The sequence below is a fragment of the Lissotriton vulgaris genome, chromosome 2_1 (assembly GCF_964263255.1).
Source record: "Lissotriton vulgaris chromosome 2_1, aLisVul1.2, whole genome shotgun sequence".
Lineage (NCBI taxonomy): Eukaryota > Metazoa > Chordata > Amphibia > Caudata > Salamandridae > Lissotriton > Lissotriton vulgaris.
In genome coordinates, this window is record NC_141687.1 from 1,447,172,089 (window position 1) to 1,447,199,603 (window position 27,515).

At 47.6% G+C, this 27,515-nt stretch overlaps 1 protein-coding gene across 3 annotated transcripts in view; it reads left to right on the forward strand.

The window, feature by feature from the left end:
- Positions 1-27,515, forward strand: part of ZRANB3 (zinc finger RANBP2-type containing 3) — an 881,708-nt gene that overhangs the window by 342,438 nt on the left and 511,755 nt on the right. The gene's annotated exons all lie outside the window — the stretch shown is intronic.

Below are 27,515 nucleotides of genomic sequence, written 5' to 3' on the forward strand. Positions count from 1 at the left end.
AACCGGCAAGATAGCTCAGTGAGTTAAGCGCCTGCTGCGAGATCTGTCTGCAGCGTGTAGTAACAGTTTCCGTTTCCAGTCGCAGCTGAGCGGACTCCTTTATAAGTCGAGAGGTATTACTGGATTGGATAATGCTGCCATCTCCTGTGAGTGATTACAAATGCAAAGAATCTCGGACAACCCGTGATCTAAAAGGAAACGTCGTATTGTTACCAGAAAGATGGGTTTATGAACTCATTTATACATTTTAAAACGGAATAAAGTCACTATCCCTGTGCCTCAGCAAAGACATCAAGGTTCTCAAGAGATGCATCCACGCGGACAACTCGAAGAAATTCTTGCATCCGATTAGCTTCCCGCCTTCCGCCTACCCCCGACTTCCTACTCCGTTGCTTTTCATGTTGGTCTCCATCCGATTAGCTTTCCTCACTTCTCGCCTCCCCCTCCTTCCTTCTCCGTTGCTTTTCATGTTAGTCTCCATCTGATTAGCTCCCCCCCCTTTATCATTGCAGCTGTGCTTGGATGAGAGCCTACGTCCCATTGTCACTGGCTTTGTTACTTAAATCTGTGGAGATTGAGTGCTATCGGGACACGCCTCCAGATCTATTTAAAGACTGCAATATTTGTATTGGCATTTTGGGGGGTGAAAGGTGCTTTATAGAAAAACAGCAACACACCAATTTCGCCCCAAAGTTTTACCTGGTTATGCAGTGAACATTACTGAATGCAACAAGGCTCGAGTGCAACCGATCGTGGTCAAGTCAGACCACAGTCACGTCCTCACTATAACTCACTTACTCGCCAGTACTTTCTACCGCCTCACTGCAACGCCCTACCACTCCACCACTTACTAACTCCCTCACTGCAGCACACTCCCACTCAAGTCCTCACTACAGCCCTCACTGCAGCGTCCTCCCACTCCAGCATTGACTAGAGCCCTCACTGCAACGCCCTACCACTCCCTAATTCCCTCACTGCAGCACACTCCCACTCAAGTCCTCACTACAACCCTCACTGCAACATCCTCCCACTCCAGCATTCACTAGAACCCAGCATACTATAGAACCCTCACTAAAACGCAATTTCACTCATTACAACCCTCACTACACCGGACTCCCACACCAGTGCTCACTAAAACCATCACTGCAACACCCTGAGTGATGTACCAAGCTCACTCTAACCCCTCGCTGCAACACTCTCAGCCTCCTGCACTCACTAAACCACTCACTGCATGACACTCCCACTCCGCAACTCACTACAACCCTTCCTGCAACACGCTCCCACTCCACCACTCTTAAAACCCTCACTGACACCTACCAATACCAGCTGTCACTACAGTGATCACTGCAACAACGCTCACTCTCCAGCACTCAGTAAGCCTCTCGCTGCAACACACTCACCTCCAGAACTCACTGAATCCTTCACTGCGACCTCTAGACAGATCTCTGCACTGGTATGCCTCAGCTCTAACTGCACCCGCTTTAGTCCTTTCTGTCCCTGTCCAACCCTCATTGCACCCTCCTAGCCCACGCTCTGCCTGCTTCGATCGCCATACTCAAGCTCACTGCATACCCCTTCCTTCTTAAGCACCACCACAGCACCACTCAGCACCACCACATCATCATTCAGCGCCACTACATCATCACTCAGCACCACCACAGCATCACTCAGCACCACCACAGCATCACTCAGCACCACCCCAGCACCACCCCAGCATCACTCAGCACCACCACAGCACCACTCAGCACCACCACATTATCACTCAGCACCACCACATTATCACCCAGCACCACCACATTATCACTCAGCACCACCACATTATCACTCAGCACCACCTCAGCACCAACACAGCACCACTCAGCACCACCACATTATCACTCAGCACCACCACATTATCACTCAGCACCACTCAGCACCACCACATCATCACTCAGCGCCACCCCAGCATCACTCAGTGCCACCCCAGCACCACTCAGCACCACCACAGCACCACTCAGCACCACCACAGCATCACTCAGCGCCACCACAGCATCACTCAGCGTCACCACAGCATCACTCAGCGCCACCCCAGCATCACTCAGCACCACCACAGCACCACTCAGCATCACCACATCACTCAGCACCACCACAGCATCACTCTGGAACACCACAGCATCACTATGGAACACCACAGCATCACTATGCGCTACCACAGAATAATTCTGCGCTACCGCAGCATCACTCAGGGCCTCCACAGTATCACTCAGGGCCTCCACAGCATCACTCAGGGCCTGCGCCATCCCAGCATCACTCAGCACCACCACAGCACCACTCAGCATTACCACATAACTCAGCTCTACCCCAGCATCACTCAGCACCACCACATTATCACTCCGCACCACCACAGCACCACTCAGCACCACCACAGCACCACTCAGCACCCCCACAGCATCGCTCAGCACCACCACAGCATCACTCAGCACCACCACAGCATCACTCAGGGTCACCACGTCATCACTCAGCTCCACCACAGCATCACTCAGCACCACCACAGCATCACTCAGCACCACCACAGCATCACTCAGCACTACCACAGTATCACTCAGCACTACCACAGTATCACTCAGCACCACCACAGCACCACTCAGCACCTTCACAGCATCACTCGGCACCACCGCAGCATCACTCAGCACCACCGCAGCATCACTCAGCACCACCGCAGCATCACTCAGCACTACCACAGCATCACTCAGTGCCACCACGTCATCACTCAGTACAACCACAGCACCACTCAGCACCTCCACAACATCACTCAGCACCAACACAGCATCACTCAGCACCACCACAGCATCACTCAGCACCACCACAGCATCACTCAGCACCACCACAGCATCACTCAGCACCACCACAGCATCACTCAGCACCACCACAGCATCACTCTGGAACACTACAGCATCACTCTGGAACACCACAGCATCACTATGCGGTGCCACAGCATCATTCTGTGCCACCACAGCATCACTCAGGGCCTCCACAGCATCACTCAGGGCCTCCACAGCATCACTCAGGGCCTCCACAGCATCACTCAAGGCCTCCACAGCATCACTCAGGGCCTCCACCGCATCACTCAGGGCCCCCACAGCATCACTCAGGGCCCCCACAGCATCACTCAGGGCCCCCACAGCATCACTCAGGGCCCCCACAGCATCACTCAGGGCCCCCACAGCATCACTCAGGGCCCCCACAGCATCACTCAGGGCCCCCACAGCATCACTCAGGGCCCCCACAGCATCACTCACGGCCCCCACAGCATCACTCACGGCCTCCACAGCATCACTCACGGCCTCCACAGCATCACTCACGGCCTCCACAGCATCACTCAGGGCCACCACAACATCACTTTGGGCTACCACAGCATCACTGAACGCCACAGCATCACTCGTCGCCACCACAACATCAATTCGCGCCATCACAGCATCAATCTGTGCAACCATTCAACAACAACTGGTTCAAATATGTTCTCTCAATGTTTCAAGCTTTATTACAAATGTCACAAAAAGATGTTAATATTTCACGTCTGTTATTGGATTTACTATTATAAAGCAAAATGATGCCTTGGACTCAACTAGCAGAATATTAATTCAAGAATGGGACCACTAAATTATCTCATCCTATACCCAATATGTCGTATTTGGGTGAATCAAATTCTTATATTTCATTTTCTCTGGTCACCCAACCCTATATAGAGAACACCAAAAACGATATCTTTATGTATTTGATTTTGATTTAATTATAACATAACCTAGAATCAGACTTCTTATTCATTTGAGTCTATTTTTGCCACATTTAGACAAACAAACATATATATACACATCACTTTTTACATATATATATATATATATATATATACTATACATACAAACACTGATAAACTAATATTGCAGTATATTCTAATAGCCCAATTATTTTCACAGGATGCTAGCTCTTAGTACGGCTTCAGCATTCCTTAAGCAGTAAGCTCCTCCAGACCTATTTACAAAAGAGTATACCAGATCGTTTTTTAATTTTTTGATCTGTTCAATGTCCTTTTCACTCCTTGTGAAACCATCTGTTTCATGTATAGTTTCCAATTTTAGGCTGGGGTCTTCTCTCAAACAAAAGTGTCGACGCGTTTCAGCCCTCTTACTATGGGCCTCATCAGGACTTGTGCTAATGCAGAGGTCCGTCTACAGAATCATACAAAAAAGTACCAATTACTGTATGTATTCATTACTATATGAATTCTAAGCCAGGGTTCCCTATACACTATATACAACTATATACATCTTACAACTATTTACCAAAACCTTGTAGTGGTCAGGCTAACAAAGTATATCACCCCTCTTATTCAATACCAAAACACACCATATGTAACTATGTAAAGGGGAAAACCTATTCGTCTAGTTCCTTCACACAAGCCTCTAAATACACCAAGTGCTCAAAAAACAGAGTGCTCAAAAAACAGACGGGATTAGAAAGAACACCCTATATGTTATCAAGGTGCACATCAGTAAAATATACCTTTACTGCAGCCCTCCCTGTCCCAATACACATCTGCCTGTCTGGGGAGGTGCTGGCACCTGCCTGGACAGGAAACCTATTGTCCAGGCCTCCCGTGCAAGAGTTTCATCCAGCAGCAGGTTGGCAGACTTGTGTCTGTGGCAGCAGCAGCCATTTTGTGATGCTGGGGCTCTGTTTAACTTTAACCGGGTAAAGCAGGAACATACATATCTTTTCCCTCTAGAAGGGTGGAATGCTACCCCGCCGCCAGAATTGGCGGGGAGGGGGGTATTATTCCAAAGTGTTTGACACCTTACACGACATGTTTTGAAAAAGCCAAACCAAAGTTAGCATTAACTGCGAGGATTATAATGCACTTAAGAGTATATGGTATGGCTATATCATAGAACAGCTATAAGGAGATGGTTCCGAAAGCTGCAGAGGGGCTCAGCTCATGCTAGGGCACCCTCTCACATAAAACTAAGCACTCTGCCTCCAGGATTGTCGAGGCCTACCATAGGAGTGACGTATAGGTGCATATGTGTCTATATGTATAGGTAGATATAGATATACTATATCTAAGTAAGGGGTGATTACAACACCTTACCCAAGCTGAGTGATCAGCCTGTGGTGTCAGCTTGGAGGGTCAGCCAGGGGTGGCATAATACATGCTGCAGCCCCTGGTAGGCCTTGGATGCACCTATGCCCTGGGTACCTATGGTACACTATACAGGGGCTCACAAAGGTGACCCGATACCCAATCTGGTCTGTACCTAAAGTACATGGTATCAATTTAGAGAGAGAACAGCTGGGCAATGGGTCTGATTAGCAGGCCCATAGCCACACTAAAGTGGAAAAAACAGAAAATCACAGCAAAAAGTGAGGGTGACCATAGGAAGCAGACCCTACTCTCCTACATCCATGACACCTGCACCCAGGACAAGCACTGCACCTCTGATTTCAAGCTCTGACAGAGAAAAGCGGGCATTCCTCGCACCATTAATGTGGTCTTATATGCTGTTTAAATTTTTGTTCTAGTTTAAATTTTTCGAGCAAACCAATGTAACCTGTAACTGATGTAACTTTTCGCTGGTTGTCAGATTGCGGTTCTGGAAATACCTAACCGTTAATTAATACGGACTGTTCTGTTCCATGCAAGCTTTTCTACATTGATCCTGGATTTATGGTCCCAATTAGTACAAATCTCCTCCGTGAAACCGACAGACTTTGCGGTCACGTTATTTCATTTTAATTCATATCAACTTAACAGTTCCCCTTCCATCTTGATACCAAAGAGGCTTCCTCTGCAATATACATTTGTCCTGATGATGGTCTTATAGACTACTGCTTCAAAGACTGAAACGTCGACCTCTCCATCATCTCCCAAGAAATGTATGTTCTTAAGAGCTACATTTGTCAACTTCTGGTTTCAGTTGCTCTTTTTTCAAATTTTGGGGCTGATGTCTGTTGTGATTTGATTTGTTTGATTCATTTATACATCTTTTCATGACATAGTTTGCCTATGTGATTTTACTTGTTGTTCCCCTTGAATTAACTTATGATATATAAAATATTGAATATATTTTCATATAAATAGGACTTTCCGTGTGCTTCTTCTTGACTTTTGACTAAAAATTCTCATTCAATGCTGTTGTCTTATGGGCACTTTCTAGTTTGATCGTATATGACAAATTCAGTTATTAAAGTCAACAAATATCTTGAATATTGACCAAAGGCCTCGCACTAATCTCTCTCCAGGTGTGCTCAATAGCTGAACAGTGGCCTGCGACTGCGGAGGATTGAAGGGAACACCCACTGTAAAGATGAAGAGGGTCATCCGCCAACTTAGCTTTGGGAAGACTGAGTTGAAATATTTCTTGTGAGCAAAGAAGCTCTTCTGGTGCTGAAGCCATCTGCCTCCTCGGGCATCACTAATTAAAGCACATTCATCAATTGTTATGTGGTTCAAATAGAATCTTGTAACATCAGAATCTTACCCCAAATATCTGAGATCCCCTGAGGAGGACGAAAAGATCTCATGCAGGATGTTGCGTAGATCGCCCCAAAGCAGAACATCTGCTGCTAGTTGAGTAAGAAGCCCAAGTGATGCATCAGAGTCAGAGAGTACTCCAGATGGTTTTACATGATTGCAGAAGTCCCTGTATCCAGCTAATAACGGAAATATGGAAATAGATGGATTTCTGAGGGCAGCGACTACCACAGCTAGCATGTTGGTGAAGAGTCGCTGAGTAGTCGCGGGGCAGGACTGTGATTTGACAGCACTATGAATCAAAGGTAACACCTGTCAACAAGTACACTTTGCACTGCAAAATAGGCCTTCTGGAGATTGATGGATGCCATCCAATCCCCCAAATTAAGTTTAGGAGACCCAATTAAAACACTACATTTGTTAAATTCTGGACAGGCAGAAACACAAAATGGAGTTATGTGGCACACGTGGCAGAGCTGGACCGCTATTTCGAAAAGGAAATGTTTTCTGGATCAAGCCTGGCAACTCAAAGACATTTACAAAACTAGGAATCTGCGGCAAGAAGTATCCATCAGAATTATGTTTTAATACATCTTTTGGATTGGACCTACTTAACAGCACTACGCAGTCACCAGCAAAACCGCATCAAAGTATGGAGAACAAAATGGTATCAAAGGAAGATTTACATGAAGAGGGTGAAGAAATTGGGAACTCTTTGATAAAATAAATAAAAATGTTTTTTTCTTTTTTTTTTTTAAAAAGAGCGTGACAAAAATCTTTGATACTGATTCATAACTTGTTGACATAATGCATTTTAAGTATTCCTAAACTTGACACCTTACCCTAACATCTGATGGCTTTGGTTGGACACTTTCATAGTCATCCTCTTTAGACACCTCTGAAACATCCTTTAGATCTGTAACAGGCGAATGACTATGAGGCATTCCTATGCATAATCAGAATCCCCAAGACCATCAGCCGAATAATCTGACATTTGATATTGATTTAGTCCATCAAAGGTATTAGAATAATTTGGTCCATGTTCAACTGCCTCAAACCTGGGACGATTTCCTATTCCTCCCCGTTGTCGTGCATTTGAGGAATGGCTGAGAAAGTCAATAGATCAGATCCTACCAGATAAATGCATTTCTAGCCATAGGTCTAGACCCACTGAACCTTGGTATACAGAACACCTTAGGCTATAAAAACAAAAATGTTGCCGTATGTAAAGGAAGTGAGATCCTCATATGAGTGGGAAGATAAAGCCATTTATAAACTAACCTTGCTCGAGTACAAAAAACTTGTTTATAAGAAGAAAACCTGTTATATTACCACAGCTATACTAACAGCAAAAAATTCCTCAAAGGAACTTTTTTCGACAGTAAAAAAGTTAGCCAAATGCTCTGAGGTGGCAGATTCACCCAAAAACCAGGGCCACTTCTTTCCAAGGGAAAGTTAAGGCAGTTTATAATGGATTTTCTAGGTTCACGGATCAAGAAATGGTACCTTCATTGGAGGCTTTAGCCATGTCTGGGGTTGGTAGCATTGGACCCGGAGCTCCCGTTGAATCTAGGGACCTTCCAGAACTATCTGCCTTCCCGATACTGACAACGGAAGAGATTACAAACCTTCTACGGTCCACTAAATCAGGATCCCCATTGGACCTATGCCCCCCCCCCCAAATTTTCCATCTCTTACAAGAGCTTTTTGCGTTCCATTTGACTCCGATTTTTAATCAAATGTTTTCTTCTGGTATATTCCCTGCTAGCTGGGAGCTGGCATTTGTGCTCCCCCTTTTGAAGAAGCCAAATTTAGATGGGGCATACCCCAACAACTACCGCCCAATCTCTAGACTTCTGCTGCCGGAGAAGTTGGTTGAGAAAGCCATGAATGGCATTCTATCAGAATATATCGAGAGGCATGGTTTTCTGGATGACACCCAGTTCGGATTTCGAAAACATCATAGTACCGAATTGGCTTTGATTGCATCATCTGAACTGATTAGGCAGACAGTTGACGCGGGTGGCAATGCAGCACTTGTGCTGCTGGACCTCTCTGCCGCATGTGATACGTTGAACCATCAGAAACTGTTGGAAGTTCTGAGGGGGATCGGTGTCAAAGGGAAAACACTCACACTATTTGATTCATTCTTGTCTGGCAGGGAACAAAGTGTGGCCCTCAATGAGTTTAAGTCACCTTACTTTACATTACTATGCGGGGTGCAACAAGGATCGTCTTTGAGCCCGACCCTTTTTAATGTTTATGTTGCACCGCTGGCGAGGCTGAGCGGGTCCCTGGGTTTCTCAGCTGTTTCCTATGCCGTTGACACGCAGATTATTGTCTCAGTGACCGGCTCGCCCTCTGACACTATGACACAGTTTCATACCTGCTTTCGTCAGGTTGGTGACTGGATGGTTAACAATTGTTTAAAACGTAATTCTAGTAAGATGGAGGTCTTACTCTTTGATGCCAACACCAATTTCTGGTCCCCGTATCTTTGGCCTTGGAGCTGGGTTCGTTACCAACGCCAGTAATCAAGGTGAACATTTTGGGAGTCATATTTGACTCTAAACACTCGTTTGAAAGTCTTGTCAATCAGGTTATCTCCCTTTCCTTTTACACGCTAAAGCTACGCAAATTAGTGGTTTCAGCACTTGTTCTGTCAAGAGCAGATTATTGTAATGGGCTGTTTATCAATCTTCGGAAAAAGTGCCTGTCTAAATTACAGGTGGTGCAGAATGCTGCGGCTCGGCTCTTGGTGAACATCCCAAGACACAGATCTGTATCAAGGGCGCTCAAAGACCTATATTGGTTGGCAGTAAAGAGACAAATTGAGTTAAGGCTCTGTGCATTGTTTTTAAGGCCACGCATGACATAGGGCCTGGTTTCCTAAAACGGAATTTACTACCCTATATTTCAGTCCGTCATCTTCGTTCATCCTTTGCCCATGATCTGATTGTTCCCAGGGTCAAAAAATGGTCATGGGGTGGAAGAAGTTTTCTGGTAGGCTCGACCAAATTATGGAACTCTCTTCCAATGAGGTTGAAACACGAAACACATTTGTTGGCCTTTAGGAAGGCTTTGAAGCTATGGCTGTTCATTCTCTAAGGAGCCTTCGAACCGCCTAGTTTAATTCTGTTTGATGAGCAAGCGCCTTGACACCCTTGGGTTAATGTTTTTTGCTTTAAAAATGTCCTTTTCATTTAATTTCATTTCAGTTCCCTGGGCATCCTCTCATGCTTCCTCTACCCCGCTGAAACTGTTGACCTCCCAAAAGGGGGCACTCAGAACTCCAATGTCTAATCTCTTTACAATAAGCACAGGATAGGAAAACAAAGTTGCTCGAAAGAAAGGGGGTACACCAGGGGTATATACTGCACGTCCGCCTCTACCACCACCTCTGAATGGTAGACCATATACTTGAGCCAACATAACTTTCGTGTTTAAATCCTTAGCCTTCTTATCCCCTTTGCCTTTTGCTTCCAATTCCTGCCGCTCATAATATTGGGCCATAGTCAAAAGGGAGACTGGGGAAGACGTTGTCCATGAACTCTTGCTGGCCTTTAGGCGACTAGCTATTTCTGGCAACATGTTAGCGACAAATTTGTCGACGAACAGATGCTTATTCGTGTCATCTGTCAATCACTGACCAATGAAATCATGGAATGGCTCTTCATATTGTGTAAAGAAATCAGAAACTAACTAGTCTGCTTTCTGTTTACAAGACGCTAACGTTGTCCACTCTATTTTCTTAGGGGTATGAGAGTTTTTAACTTAGTCACGCTAGCCTTAGTGGTTGTGGTTTTTGCGCAGGTTCCATAGCCGCATCTATTTCTTCTAAATGCCCCCAAGTATCACCATATGCTACATTATCATCTATTTTCCGAATTGTTCTCCACATATCAGGGGGCAAAATAAGTCCAAAAGACATATCAATATCTGGCAGGGTCATAGTGCAGGGGCTAATAGCTCCTTCCACTTCTTCATAAAAAGCGGCCAGATGTTTACGCGATCGGGCAAAGCATGCTTTAAGAGTCATAACATCTTCTTTACTCTAAGGGGTATAGACCCAAATATAAATAAAATATCCCTTTGCATCATCTGAAGTTTTATCGTCATTTGTGCCCGCACCCTTTGGGGGATCATACAGAGGAGCAGCTTCACACATTGGTTTTATAGTAACCACAGTATCACTAGAGTCATTGTCTGTCCCCAAAAATTCTTCTTTTTGCACTGGGGTCTGAAATGTTTGTGCAGTTTGAACTTTATCAGCTGATTTTTGCTCCGCTTTTAAACGTTGTGTATCATGTCTTACTTGCCTAATAGATCAGGTATATTTGAAAAAAGAAAAGTTCTGTCACTTAATTGTTTATACGTTTCTAAACCCAAGTATTACCTCCCAGGTAAATTTCTCTGCAAAATATAACTGCTCTAAATCCTTCCACTGCTGAACCATTGCTACAAGATCTAGAGCAGAAGTAGTCCCAGGAGCTTCTTTGCAAGCAGTGGATCTGATATTGGCTTTTTCATCAACAGTCAAAGTAGAGTTAGTGTGTCGCCCATCTTGCTTATCTGTCTTTCTCGTCTGAAAAAAGATGTTCTTCATCAGAAAGATCTTTCTCAGGGGCAGAGGGACATTTATAAGGGGGCGGAGGTCGATGTAACAAGATGGAATCATCCTGAGGTTTATTAAGTATGGGATAAATTAGGCGCCTAATAGGGTACTGGCCAGTTAACTCTAAACAACGCTCCCTTTCCTCTTTGTCTTTTATTTCCATTTTTTTCAATTCCAATGCTTTTTGATATATCGTGTTACGCTGCTCTTTTTCTGCTATAGCTTCATCTTTCCTCACTCTCTCTTGCACTTCTTTCTCCTACATTCATACACAATCAAACATATCTTGTCGACTCTTACGTTTAATCAAACACTGCTCTACATACTGAATCTTTTTAAAGTCAAATCTCCCATTCACAGGCCATCGTCAATCAGGATCCTTTTTCTTATATTTGTTCCACAGTGTAATATACATTATGGAAGAAATACCATATTTAATGTACATATGCCCATTAGGTGTTCCCTCTGGGGGAGCTTGCTGACTTCTGTCTAAATCCATTTTGGTACCTCCAAGACAGCAACACAGCCTACGGAGTGTGCTGGGAACAGGCATGTGTAACGACCTGATTTTCAGACCAGATATCACCAGCTCACCAAGACACCACCAATCCAGCCGAAACGTAACCATCTCCCTCCCCAGAGCCTACTTACCACAGTACCTAGGTACCTTCCTGGGGATGGGGAATTAGCAATATACAAGCTCATATCATCAAAAACACCACTAAATCTATAGGATTACTAGGAATACTCGCTGATTACTAAGGAATTCCATGTCATATCCTATGATCTCACCTTATAGTCTCACGGCAACCCAGGCCCAGACTATGCTACCCTCCTCCTCATAGTGAAGGGGGCAGTTCTGATTACTTACCATTACACACTGACCACAATCAGTGTTCACACAAGCCACAATCCTGTGGGTATACACACCGTATCCTCCCGGTGCGCTCTCTCTCTCTCAAGCCACAATCCTGTGGGTATACACACCGTATCCTCCCGGTGCTCTCTCTCTCTCAAGCCACAATCCTGTAGGTATACACATTGATCACATTCAATGCTCTCACTAATGCCACTCAATCTCTGTCCTATGAATACCTTCAGCTCTCTCTCTCTCTCTCTCTCTCTCTCTCTGTTGGGAAGTTTCTCTATATATCTAATATCTACTGGGGATGGCTCATAAACAATATTATCCCTTATGTGACGAATAGAAGGTCCAATCCTCTCACACAAGAATGGTCAAATTGTAGCATTCAGAGGTTATCTCCTGACCTGATCTACACACAATCTTCCATGCTCAATTATCTGCAGGGAAGGGAATGTCACATCCTTCTCCTGTCAGCATTTGGGTAAAAAGAAGGGTTAGCTCTGTCCTAGAAGATAACAACCAAATGTAATTACTATATGCAAAGGTTATTCCCTGATTTCGGTGCTCCTTGCTCCCTTGATCAGTTACCACTTACCTGGACGGGAAACATATCCGTCCACATAACAGCATCTGGCTAGAAGAAAGGTTAGTCATGAAGAAATAACACCTGCACAGCTGTTCACTAAGAACTGGGGTCCCTTTATTACACAATAGCAAATTATAACATCACAATAACTAGCAATCTAGACATAGCCTGAAACGTAAAGGGAAATAGACACATCTAAGGAATACATAAAGCTTTATTACTAACACATCCACATATAGCTGACAGGAACTGTAGATAGCTAAAAAGGGAAATAATGGATTATAACAGGACTGCACACCGCTGAAAGAAAAGGGATTAATCAGTGCAACAATACAGTAGGGAATATAGCCTAGGAAATAAAGGAAAGGATTAATGTATATATATATATAGATGGGCACTAATATAACAGGACAGATATCACCTGATTATTATGAAGTCTTGTTCTAGCTGTCATCTGGGTCCCTCTCTCGTCTGTGCCTTGGCTCATCTCAGATTCTCCCCTGTACTCTTGGACACACATCTGCGCCGATCACTCTGCACTGGATTCCTCTCTCCCACGAACTGTCTTCACCTTCCAACTTCAGTCTAATGATATAGTTTTTGCCGCTCTGATAACCATCCGCTCCACTAGCTTCTTCACTCTGTCTGATTGTTCCAGCTCCAATGTCCAACTCACTCCAGCTGCTCCCACAGACTAATCCACGATATAACTTCAGTCTCTTCCAAAAGGTATCACTCCAAACTCCAGCTGTTAACTGCCTGCTCCAACTGATCTCTCATGATGTAACTTCATTCTGTCTCCAAAGCATCTTACTCCAACTGCAAAGCAACTTATTCTGACTGCATCTTCTCCAGACTGCATCTCATCTTGACCAGCTCCCTCTGATCACAACTCCTTCTGACAAGTAACTGCTTCTGACTGCTTTCTTCAGCTCCAAAAACCATCTGCCTTCTACCATTCCAAGATTCAACTGACCGCTCTCTTCAGCTCCAAAAACCATCTGAACACTCTGCCTCTCTGCACTTTGCTAATATGGAATGCTCTCTCATGGAAATTTCCAACAGAAAGCTGCCTCCCACCGAATTCCTGTGCCAGCTCCGAGGCTCTCCGCGCAACTGCAGTGACCATCTGCATGTTACGTCTGGACCCAAGAGACAAACACATTCTTTCGATAAGAACCAGTCTCCGCTGGCTTTCCTCTAGCACACAACAGGCTTAACTATAAACATTACCTTTACCCTGCAAGCTCCTCAGCCAGCAGAGGCAGAAAGCAAAATGGAGTCTCTCTGGTTCTGGGCCTTGTAGGCCTGAAAAGGGTGAAATAGACACATAGCTCTATCAAAGTACATACACAAACCCTACCAATAGGTAATATAAAGTCAGAACTACAGGATCCACCCTCTACTATAGGTCTTCAGGCCTGAGAATGATGAAAGGACACATAATTATGTCAAAGCCAATAGGCAATAGATGGATTAGAGTCAGAAATAAGGGATCTATCATCATATAAAGCGGCTATCCTCTAGTTTATGCTTCTAGGTCTGAAAAGAGGCCTGAAAAGGACCAAAACAAGCTAAGAATAGGGATCTAGGATGGTAGCAAGCTAAAGTCACCATCACTCAGAAATAGGACCAAAAACCCGGTCACTACAGCATGCTACCACATTTTTGTAAAATATTAAGTTTCTCCACATTACCTGCCTTTATTTTCTGCAAAAAATAAATCAAACAAATAAAACCGGAATCTTGGCCAAGCAAATCAAGAGTGTCGCTTCAGCGACCTTACCAAACAAAAGTCTCCAACTGCCAATATCTTGGTCGGCCTATTGATCACTGCAAATACTTGCGCCAAAGGAAACCTCAGTCGGGACCGACCACCACCTGGAGGGCCAGAACAAGAAAACCGGAAAAATCACTTTGGCTGCAAAGACTAGGGTCTCCTCATGCAGGATGTCTCCTCAGCAACATTCCATTCTTCTGTCAAGACCACTCCTTTGGGCGGCCGTGTCTACAATGAGGACTCACTTCGGGCGACAACTGTGGAAATGTGCCTTTTTAAGGAGCACACCAGTGCAGGGTTCACCCTGATCTTGTCCACGGGTCCATAGACCAACAAAATAGAGATTGACACTGAAGCTGGAATTCAAAATAACAACTTTATTCACTCATGAGTGAGACCACATCGATACAACACTGTAAGAAATGGGGGTTACCCAAATCTTCAAGGGGGTAGCATGGCATCAAGCGGGCAGGCCAAACTTCGAGGACATGTGAAGCATTCACGCAGTACCCACAGACGACACACCAGGCACACCACAAAAGAGACGCAACTCCACCTTTCGTTGGAAAAGAAGAAGTTTAGTGATATCTCCAACCTGTAAGGTAAAAAGGAAAAATACACTGGTAATCACAACAAGGCGCCAACTGGCGCCAGAGCCCAGTACATCATGGGGAAGTATTTATATGGGACAAAAGGGTTGAGTCCATAGTCCATAGCTGAAATATCAAAAGGTTAGCATTTTGCACGTAACATCAATGACATCTATGTAAGGGAAAAATTCACTTGGCGTGTACGCCCATTAAACAGGTAATCAAACATTAGGGGTAAGAATCCAAAATAACTGGCATTGGCGACTCCTGCAAAAAGAATAGGAATCACCCGGCAATAACATCAGGCAGGAATACCTGTAATAAAACACAAGGTTTCTTCCCCCCTCCACCTAGGGAACTACGCGTCAGGCAGGGCCAGCTCAGGCCTTCATCCTTGGTAGTAGGCCGTAATTACAAAAGGCAACATCCTGCATAACCCCTGTAAGGAAAGACATCATGGCATCCCAGCATCCACTAGCAGGCGGGTATAACCATAGGACTATTAAGCCACCTTCGCAAGATCTACAGGGCATGCAGAACTCCAGTGTTATAGACTTAGGGAGAAGACCAGGGGAGCATGACTCCTTAGCCCCCAACCTGCAACACAAACATCAGGTAGTGCATTGGCATCAATAACATATAAACCAGGCTTGAATCCCACTGCACCTGGGCATCAATCCCCTAGCTTAGGCGTAACACTGGGCATGTCATCACAATGCAGCTTAGTCTACTAATCCTCCCACCGCAGGAGTAAAGGGGGGTAGTCAACCTCTCACTACCTTCCCCTATTAAAACATTTCACAGGGGTGCAATTCTATGACCCTGGTAGCTTCACCATAAACATTCCACCAAGCCCGCCCCTGCAAGGAATGCAATAAAAAGGAGCTCAATTAGCATTTCCTGGAACCAGCACCTGCACATCATTTCAATAGTCATGGATCAACCAACAGGCAGGAAACATCAGGTAAGTAGGCACCTTTCCTTAGGTAATTACATCACCAGTACCCCCAACAGGGCCCAGTTCTGGTACCTTAAGGGGGCCAGTCTCTAGTCCTTCTGAGGGGAGGGGCAGTTCTGGGTCCCCCTACTTGCTTCAGGAAGGCCCCGTTTCTGTGCCGGGTCTCCGCCCTCCCCGGGGCTTTACCTGCTATCTTCGGGCCTTCAGGCCCCTTGCGTGGACTACTGGCGCCTATCTACAGGTATACGGTTCCCTCTGTCGCGGGGCTCCCCTCAGCTGACTGGGGACCCCGTAGCCTTTCCGTTGCCTCCGCCCAGGCCTCTCCTTACTCCTGAGCTGGGCGGGGGACTCACCGGCAGTGTGGGCACCCGCTCCGGCTGGCCTCCTTCGACGGCCTCTCTCCCGGGTTTGTTTGGGGAGGCGGGCTGGCACCGACAGTGTGCCCCGGCCCCGCCTATCCTCCCAGCCCCACACTCAGGGCGCAGACCGGCAGGGTAGGCTCCTGCTCCGGTCACTCTCGATCGGGACTTCCCCCCAGTGATCACGGGGCCCGCAACGACTCTTCACCCGGGTCCCCCCTCCTACCTCACGGGGACCCGGGGCTTCGACTCCACTCCCAGCCTTCCCGGCCGGCAACCAATCCGTGCGCGGCGGGGGCGGGCCGATGACGCGGCCTGGCACCCCCGTCACATGACACGGGCCGGGACGGCTTCAGGGCCTAGCGCGGCCCTCTCTCTACTTCGGCGGCCCCCTCCTGGCATCGAGGGCTGCCACAACGTTACACACCCCAGCAGGGGGGTCTCCTCAAGGCAGCGCCGGGCCGCAGCGGTGATTTTCGGTGCTGCCACACAGCGCGAGGACAGGACAAGGGGTAGGCTCCCTTTCTTGTTATAAAGTCCCCTCACAGTCTCCTCAGCACCCGGGCTGCGAAGGTGATCTCCAGCTGTGATTAAGGGGTAGGCTCCCTTCTTAATTAATTAATTATATGGCAGAAAGCGCTCTGACACGAGGGTAGGCTCCTCTAGCGTGATTCTCCTCAGGAGAATGGCGCTATTCACAGCGCACCGCTCCTCCCTCGCTGCTCACACAGCTCTCAGGGCCACAAGCACTAGGGGGTCTCAACAGTCCCAGGGCCCAGCGCTTTCACAGAGGACAGCAATGAGGGGTAGGCTCCCTTCTGGTCGGTTTCTCCTCACGCAGAGCGCGCGCCACAACAAGGGGTAAGCTCCCTCAGCTCTGTTCAGTCACAAACTTCCTCAGGCCACACAGCAGGCACAGCGCTATCACTGGCAGGGGGCGCTTTGCGATCTTCTAGCGCTCAGGACTCCTCAACTTCCAGGGTCCTGAGACACAAAGGGCACAGTTCCTCCAGCAGGGCGCAATCCTCCCAGCCCACTGCCTCCAGAGGGGCCACAACTTCCTGGGGGCACCGACCTCCCCAGACAGCGTCTGACCGGCGCACCTCATGGAGGGGAGGGGCGAACAGTTCCACAGCCAGCCCCAGGGGCACACTCCTCACCTCCTGGGGGGCTCAGGCCCACAGCATTCCTCCTCTTCTTGGCACCTCTTTCTCTCAGCGCTGGCGTAGGTCCAGGTCCCACAGTGTCTGGGACCTGGGTAGGGGTCCTCCCTTATCAGGGGCCCATGGGGACAGCAGAGGGGGGTTTATAGGGGTGCAGAGCCCAGCTCACAGGCCCATGTGGTGGTAGCACCTCACAGCAGGTCCCCTCTCTTCTTTGTCCCCGCGCTGACTGACTCTCTGGTGACACTTCTCCCTATTTATACCCTCCTCCCAGGCAGTGCCAGGACCTTCTAGAATGTTGGCACATCTAACCTAAACTGGTTCTAGGGGAGGGGGTGAGCACCCTGGGTGCCAGGCTTTCCCTCCAAAAGCTAGGGGTAGCTGGGTAATATTATCTAGACCGCTGACCTAACGCAGTCAGGTGGCACTACCCAGGGCCATGGCATCCATTTTAAGACTCAGTACATTTTAGTCAGGTACATTTTTAAAATGGGGATTGTTTTCTGCACACCATTTAATAATATTTAATTTTACACCAGGGCAACTCCTACCACACATGGTCCATACATATTTAATACCATGGGGGAGACATCCAAATTAGGGGGGCAGAAAGCGAAAAATTTGGGGGGAAAAGGCCAAGTCCAACAAACACCCTCAAGTGTTCCAGGAGATAGTGACTTGAATACACAGACCATGGTGCTTGTAAGCATGTGGATACACATAAAAGGTACAGGCCTACACAGGAATAGTTACTAACAAACCTGGATAGATGGAAAATCACTTAGTCAGCAAAGTGGAAGGGGGAGAAGGAGTGCTTATGGCCGCACTAAGAGATTGACAGTTGAGTCTGAGACCAGGTGTTCTGGCAGCTACAAACTCTTTAGCATGCATATTGCTTTTAGCTGAGTCAGGAAGTCAACTAAAATAGACAAGTAGGGGAAAAGACGAGCAGCAGAGGATGGGAGAATGATATAGCTAACAAAATGGATGCCACAGACAAGATGGCTTCAGCTTATGCTAACAAATTATTTTCGATTTCCACACAATGATCATGTGCCTTTCGGCGCAGGTCCGGAGACTGATAGTAGATGTTGGCCTAGTGACTCTGATGTGGAGATCGCAAGTCTGGTATCTGGTTCTACAGGAACTTTCTTGGGATTCTCCAATTCTTCTACCCCCGTTTCCGGATATCCTCAAAGATCCAGAGGAGAATCCCCATCATCTGGTCATTCAAGAATCTGTCGCTTATGGCCTGGAAGAGTAAATGGAATGTTGAATAGTCTGAGGGCTTTTGCTGCAGGCTGCATCACTCCTCTGGAGAGTATGGGCCGATAGCACTATCAAACACTTCATAATGGCGTGGGCTAGATGGCTGGGCTGGTGTCACCAGAGAATTCTGGACCCCGTGAGGACAGACATTGTCCACATTCTGAATTTCCTCGCCTCCCTGGCATCAAACGACCTTGCCTATAGATCCATCAATACCTTTAGGTCTGCAATTACGGTAGGCCATTCACAGGTCGGTGACCATCCAGTTGGGGAACACCCTCTCGTATGGAAACTCCCCCCTCAAGAAAAACAACAACACCCACGCCAAGAAAGCTAGATGGTTCACCCCCGAACTTCGAGAGTCCAGGCGCACTTGCCGCCGCCTCGAAAAGTCCTGGAGGAACACCAAATCCACAGAAGCCCATAACAACTTCAGAGCCGCCTCCAACGCCCACCACCAGCTCATCAGAAAAATGAGGAAAAAAATGATTGAAGACGGAATCTCCACACACAACAGGAAAGAACTCTTCAAAATCATCAAGGAGTTCGCCCAACCCACCAGTGAGTCTACCGACATCCCTCCCTCACAAGACCTCTGCGACAAACTCAGAACCTTTTTTCACCACAAAATCAAGAGCATCTACGACATCTTCGACAAAGACAGCCAACAGACTGAACCCTCACCAACCACCCCCGACACCCTGAAGCCAGCGATCGACAACTGGACAGCCCTCACCACCGAAGACACACTGAAGACGATGAAGTCAATCCACTCCGCGGCCCCCACAGACCCCTGCCCCACCACATTTTCAAAAGAGCCGCCGACACCATCGCACCCATGCTCTACCACACCATCAACCGCTCTGTGGCAACCGCCCTGTTCCCTGACGACTGGAAACACGCTGAGATCAACCCCCTCCTGAAGAAACCCTCGGCAGACCCCTCCGACCTCTAAAAATACAGACCCATCTCCCTGCTCCCGTTCCCAGCGAAAGTCATTGAGAAAGCCATCAACAGCCAACTCGCCACATTCATCGTAGAGCACAATATCCTCGACTCCTCCCAATCTGGCTTCAGAAAAAACCACAGTATGGAAACCGCACTCCTTGCCCCAACAGACGACATCCGTACCTTACTGGACAAAGCCCTCATCCTCCTCGACCTCTCAGAGATGTTCGAAACAGTCTCTCACCGCACCCTAATACGCAGACTCCACGACGCAGGGATCCAAGATAAGGCCCTCGACTGGATCCAGTCCTTCCTGTCCGGCAGAACGCAGCGAGTCAGACTCCCCTCTTTCCTCCCAGACCCTAAACCTTCCACCTGTGAAGTTCCCCCTTAGTGGTCCTCCCTCAGCCCTACGCTCTTCAACATCTACATTGCTCCGCTCGCCCCCATCGCCAGAACCTACGGACTCAACATTGTGTCATATGCAGACGACACCAGACTCATCCTCTCCCTATCCAAAAAACCCAACACCTCCAGACACAACTTTCGAGAAGGCATAGAAGCCGTCGCAAAATGGACGAAAAACAGCTGCCTACAACTTAACACAAACAAAACGGGCCCAAACCAAGACGCCTGGAACGGTCCTGGGGGCCCCCGCCCTCGGAAGCCAGCCCACCCCCTTGCACGCAACCTGGAAATCATCTTGGACTCAGCAGTCAAAATGGACCGCCAGATCAACTCTGTCTCGTCCTCTTGCTTCCACACCCTCTGCCTCCCACGTAAGACCTTCAAATGGATCCCCCTCAAACACAGAAAGACCGTCACTCACGCCCTGGTCACCAGCAGGCTCGACTACGGGAACGAACTCTATGCCAGAATAAACAAAAACCTCACCCGCAAGCTGCAGAACATCCAAAACGCTGCCGCAAGACTGGTCCTCAACCTGCCAAGCCACTGCCACATCTCCCAGCACCTGCGCACACTCCACTGGTTCCCCATTGTAGCTAGAGTCACCTTCAAGATGCTAACCCACGCTCACAAGGCCCTCCATGACACTGGATCAGCATACCTGAAAAGCTGACTCAAATTCCACGCACCTCAAAGGACCCTACGATCAGCCCAGCTCTCCTACACCATGGTCCCCCACACCAGAAAGATCAGATCGGGAGGCCGCTCCTTCTCCTTCTGCGCGGCCAGTGCCTGGAATGACCTTCCGCTCCACTTCAGACAGATAATATCGCTCCCCATCTTCGCAAGAAACCTCAAAACCTGGCTGTTCGACAGACCCTTTTCTTGATGGACTTGAACCTGCAAACCCTCCCACACCACCAGCGCCTTGAGACCCTTACGGGTGAGTAGTCAGGCTTAACAAACACGTGATTTGATTTGATTTAATGTGAAACTGTTGCAGGCATCCACCTATCCCTCTCTCCGGGAACCCAGATACTCAGTCCTATGGGATGTGAACAAAGTCCTCAATATGTTTTTTGTCTTGGAGATCTAACAAATACCTCTCTCAGAAGGAGCTCTCAGCTAAATTAGTCACCCATCTCTGTTTGGTTTCATGCCGGCGAGTCTCAGATATAAGGGCTTTGGACCTAATAGGTAGAGTTTTTATTTCGGATGGGGTTACTTTCCACATCTCAAGGCATACAAAATGTAATTCCCACTTGGTTACCTATACTTCCCTTCCAGATTCCGCAAAGCTATATGTCGTGTAGTGCATCAAGAGCTATGAGATGACAGCAGATGTCCACCCACATGGAGAAAGACAACTCCTGATAGCCCTATTGAAGCTATTCTGGGCAGTCAGTTTACCCACTATCGCCAGATGGGTACGATGGGCCATGCAAGAATCTGGCATAGATACTAAGTTGTTTGGCGCTCACTCTGTCAGAGGGGCTATGGCGTCAAAGGCGTTCTCCCTCAAGGCCCGTTTAGAGAATATCCTCAACTCAGCAGACTGGTCTTCAGACTTTTGGTTTAAAAGGTTCTATTTATAACCAGTCGAGATTCTGGCTTCGCTGGTTGTGGATAAGCTTTAAACAAGCATAATCCTCGCCTCCCGTCCTGACATAGAATGTAAAATTTCCTAGCTATCTTAATGGAAAGTTTCATTTCTATTAAGGACACGGGGCGAGGATGAACTTACCTGGTTTAATTTACTCCCACCCTAATACGGGAAAACACGTATGTGTAAGTATGCTTTACTCATTTGATACTGGCTCTGTGTAACACATGTCTTATCGGTACTGTTGTGGAGTCTAAAATGATGTACTCTGTAGTTGTTAGCATATACTGTTGGCTATAAGCATATTCCAGTTATGGTTTCATGCATCTTCGATCCTTTTCCCTATGATCTGATGGGTCAAAACAGGATTAAGAGGGCCACTGCCCGTCTGCAGTCACAGAAAAAAAGAGGAGGCGGCGACAGTGACAAGGGACCAATGAGATGCTGTGGAGCGAAATGAATGGACATTATTGAAGTTGAACCATAACTTTTTCCACAAATGTTGTGGGAAATGAAGTCTCGTCTAGTTTTTTTCTAATGACTTCAGTAATAAAAGTGTAGAAAGAACAGCCTAATCCTCGCCTCTGTGTCCTTAATAGAATTGAAACTTTCTATTACGGTAGTTAAGACATTTTACATTCTTGGTATATTTGCAGTTGACTGATGTGACTAAGGATATGAACAAGTTAATGGTGTGATAGGAGATGAAAGGTCAATAAGGAGTTCATTCATAGACATGTGTTCATTGGAGATGGCGCTGAAGGTCGCAGAGAAATTATGAAGTCAAAATTATGGCCAAAATGTTGGCACAGAATGCTAAGAGTGTTTTTTGTGCTATATTTTGTGTGAAAGCCTCATCGAAATTTGTCCAGATATGTACACTTTCTAGCTAGTAAGAAACCACAAATATCCCAAAGATATTGGATAGGCAAGGAAGGGTTGTAATTAGAGGTAGGCGGCATTTGCGTAGTCGTGCTACGCATAGCTCCGCGAAACGGTAAAAGAATCTCCGTTAGCCTATTGGGGGACTTCAACATGGTGTGGGACAGGGATATGGATAGTTCGGGGGCGCGCAGGGCAGACTCTGGGGTCTTTTCGGAAGAAACGCAGCGGCAAATAGGCGAATTGGGGTTGGTGGACAGCTGGCGCTTCTTACACCCTCAGACCAAGGATTATACATTTTTCTCCCATGTCCATCGCTCGTACTCTCGTATAGACCATATTTTTATTAGCCAAGCCCTCAGGGGGGATGTCCGAACTGCTAGAGTTTTTCCACTTTCGGTGTCTGACCATAGCCTGGTGGTCCTTGGGTTGCATTGGTCCGTGGGGGGGGGACGGTTGGCGGAAGTGGTACTTCCCAGCAGCGTTGGTACGGGATGAGGTGTCTTGTAAGGAGCTGCGAAGGGCTATAGGAGAGTTTTTTGCTCTTAACCCGCCCTCTGATACATCAGTATATACCACATGGGATGCATGCAAGGCCTCAATACGGAGTACATACCTCGCCCTCAATGCGAGCCTCAACAAGCTTCGGAGGAAGGAGAGGAAGGCCCTGGAGACGGAACTCGCTGCTTTGGAACAGGCGCACAAGTCAAACTCCTCTAGGGTGACCCTCCAACCACTAACGGCGGTGAGAGGAAAATTGAAGGCCCACTACAACAACCGGGCTGAGTTTACCCTCCTGCGCCTTCGACGCGTCTCCTACTCCCAAGGGAACAAGGTGGGACGTCACCTGGCCCGGCAGCTTCGTGATAAAAGCGAGAAGGATTATATTGGGGGCATACAGGACCACACGGGCTCTGTTCGGCACAGGGATGCGGACAAGGCAGCCCTTTTTGGCCGCTTTTATGCAGATCTTTATTCGAGCGACGCCCTTGACCTGGATGCCCAATCTGCGTTCTTGAATGGTCTCCCTATACCACAGGTTTCCAGGGAATGGAATGACTTACTGTCTTCCCCCATCACTAGGGAGGAGGTTTTGGACGCCATTAAGGCTCTGAAACTCCACAAGGCCCCGGGCCCTGACGATTACACGGCCCTGTTCTACAAGACGTTTGCATCGGACCTCTGCGATTACCTGGTTTCCCTCTTTAATGCAATGGCGTCTGAGGGGAGATCCTCTGCAACTATGGCCGAGGCTCTGATTACCGTCCTCCCCAAACCGGGGAAGGATCTTACCAAATGCGCGTCTTATCACCCGATAGCGCTCCTTAATCTAGACGCTAAGTTGTATTCTTCTATTCTTGTTGGTAGGTTACAGGATTTGATGCCGGCCCTTGTCCACCCGGACCAGTCCGGGTTTATAAAGGGTCGGCAAACTCATGACAACTTGAGGCGCGTAATCCATCTAATCGAGAAAGCTAATAGATTTCGCATACCGGCGGTATTAGTAGGGCTCGACGCGGAGAAAGCCTTTGATCGCGTCGATTGGGGCTTTTTACATCGCACACTGGAGGCCTTCGGTTTTTCTCCCCACTTCATAAGAATGCTTGAGGCTAACTATAACAACCCCACATCTCGGTTGCTGATTAATGGCCATAGATCCGGGAGTTTCCACCATTCCCGCGGTACGCGTCAGGGGTGCCCGCTCTCCCCACTCCTCTTTGCTTTAAGCATTGAACCGTTGGCTCTAGCGATTCGGGAGAACGAACGAATCTTGGGCCTCTCCTTCTCAGGTGAACAACATAAGATATCGCTCTTCGCGGACGACGTGTTACTTTCGGTTAGGGATCCGGCACTATCGTTACCCTATGTCCATACGGTGCTCTCGGAATTTGAGACGGTGGCAGGATTCAGAGTCAATTTCGACAAATCGTATATTCTGAACCTAACTCTACCTCCCGACGAGGTGCATCGGATCCAAGCGCTTACACCACTATCATGGTCGACTTCGTCCCTGTTATATCTGGGTGTGAGACTGACCTCTACCCTAGGCGCACTGTTCCAGGCCAACTTTCCCCCGATGCTGGCGGCGATACGCACGGAGCTGGAGAGATGGAAGCCGAAGTACATCTCGCGGTTGGGTAGGATTCATGCGCTTACAATGGTCCTCCTACCAAAACTTTTGTATCTCTTCCAGGCATTGCCCATCCCGGTGGAGTTGGACTATTTCCGTTGACTAAAGACTCTGATGTTGAAATTTGTATGGCAAGGCGGCTGGGCGCGACTTTCCTATGCAGTGCTTCGACGTCCACGAATGGAAGGTGGGGTGGGGTTCCCAGACATGCACTTGTATTATAAAGCTGCCCAATTAAGAGTAATGGTGGAATGGTCCCAACAGCTCTCGGAGAAGCACTGGCTCCATATGGATCGGAGTGTGGCCGGGAGATCCATCTGGGACTTGGCCTGGAAACCTAAAGCGGACCGACCCAGAAACGCGTATATTAGCACTCCCACCAGCACAGTGTTAAAAGTCTGGGACACGGTCAGTGGCAACGACCGGTGGACCACCTTCTCATCCCCATTTACTCCCATCCATTTCAACCCGGCCTTTCCTCCGGCCCTGACGGATGGACCCTTTGGTGTCTGGAGAGAGGATGGTTGCAGAGCCCTCACTCACCTGTTTCATGGTACGGCGCCTCTTACCTTCCATAAATGTATGTGGGATTATGGGGTTCTGACCACTGAGCGGTTTCGGCACCTCCAACTCCTACACTGGGCAACATCACCTGGAGTGGTAGATGCCGCTATTAGACCATTGACGAAGTTTGAGGCTTTTATTCTTCGCACGTCCACCATGAAGGGAACGATTTCCTTCATTTATGGGATGTTACTAGACACCACGGTGTCCCCCCGACCTCGATACATGGACCACTGGGAGACCACATTGGGTAGGAACATTTCTGACAATGAGTGGAGGGCCCTTTGGCGAGATGTAGCGGCACATAATCATTCAACAGATCTTAGAGAGGCTCATCTGAAGCTTATATTTGACTGGTATCTATATCCATCTAAGTTACATCGGATATTTCCGACGACCTTAGATAAGTGCTGGCGTGGCTGTGGTATGCTGGGTGACTTCCGCCACATCTGGTGGGACTGTCCTACCATCCGACCATTCTGGTCCGAGATCCTATCCCACATCAAGGATGTGATGGGCTATCCAATTCCGGATTCAATGGAATATGTCCTGTTGGGGCTTAGAGACCCGCTGTTGGAACACCAAACTAGGGCCGATAAATGCATTATATGGCTGTGCCTGGGAGCGGCCAAATTGACCTTGGCAGCCGCTTGGAAAAGCCCGACAGCTCCGGCTATCTCTTTATGGCACGCACGGTTATGGCGACTACTGAGTATGGAGAGACTGTCAGATACCTTCTTGGGGAATTTTAAAAACTTCATGTTTAACTGGGGACCCTTGGTTAGGTTTCTGTCTCGAGGTTTGCCATCTGCGATTTGCCCCTCAGGTCTTCGTGCATTACATCTCTTCCAAATTTAACCGCCTGCTTGCATGATGTTGTTTTGAGTGCATGATGGTCGCCACCACCAGGGACAGGGTGGGGGGTGGGGGGGGGAGTGGGGGTGGGTGGGTTGTTGGGTTGGGGTTCTTGATCTACTTTTGGTTGCGACACAATTTGCATGTGAAGACGGACTGCACGGCCTTCCTATATGATTGTGATCCTGATTGGGACACCGCCTACTTTTGAGAACTTTGGACTGTTTGCTGAAGACGTTGGTGTTCCCCCCACTCAATGGAGATTGGCGAACAATGACATTTGCATTGCGTCTGACAACGCTAATTGCCGTCTCCCTTTATGTACTTTTGGTTTTTCTGCAGCACTGTTCTCCAGCACCCCCTGTGTGGGGATTTATGGCGGGATGTCGCCTGTTCCTTTATTCTCGCCTCTTTCTTTTCTCATCTTCTTTTCTCCTCCTTTCTTCTGCTTAAAACCTTGAATAAATAAAAATTTTACCAAAAAAAAAAAAAATCTCCGTTAGCAGGCAGAGTTCTGCAAACACGCAGAATTGCTTCTTCCGTTGGCGATGCTTTTTTCCTGTTCTCGAACGCTGTTTGCGTGCTGGGGGGGGGAAATATCTTGCGAACACGCATTTTGAAAGCGCGAACAAGCAAAAAATTCCGCAAAGCCGTGAATGTGGATCGTGGAATTTTGGTCAATTCCGTGTTCTCAGCGGAATGCGAAATTACCCAAATTTCGCAAATTCCTCAAGCGCAACGGAATTTACCGCCCAGGCCTAGTTGCAATTAGGAGGAACTTAATAAGTATTTACGGTTTAAGTTTGGGTTTGTCTGGAGGGGAGTTATAATGGCATGCTGGATAATCTTAAGAGTGACCTAGTGGTGAGGGATACTTTCACCAGTTATGGTCCTGGAGGGCGTTATTAAATTTCTCGTGAGAGAATGCACCTATTGCGGCCCTCCAGAACTACGTCCTGTTACCTGATATTAGCACAGCACCATGGTAGCAACAACAGCCATACATTTTTACCAAACGCTGACTGATCTACCAAACTAGAGGACAAGCAACAGCGGGACAAGCAATGTTGTAAGCCCCATTTCAATAGGGTGATTCTCCCCACTTTCCATGCCTTATGCGCACCTTGTCATTGTCCGGCATGTAAATCTGTGAAGGATGCCATGCTGGCAACAAGCATTTCTCCATAACGAAGATGTCCCCCTACATTGCAGATCCAGCAGTATTAATGGATTTTAATTTCTTTTTTCTTTTCAAAAGAAGCCACTCATAATGAGAAACTGACCCGAAGTGAAAAGATCTTTTTAACTTGCCCTTTCGATATCCTGTATGCTTTTAAAAGAAAAAAAGTGAATGTAAGGAAATTGAACCAGAGAAGCAGCTGCTATAGCAAATATTAAATGAAACACTGGTCTTTTAAGGATACCAGTACT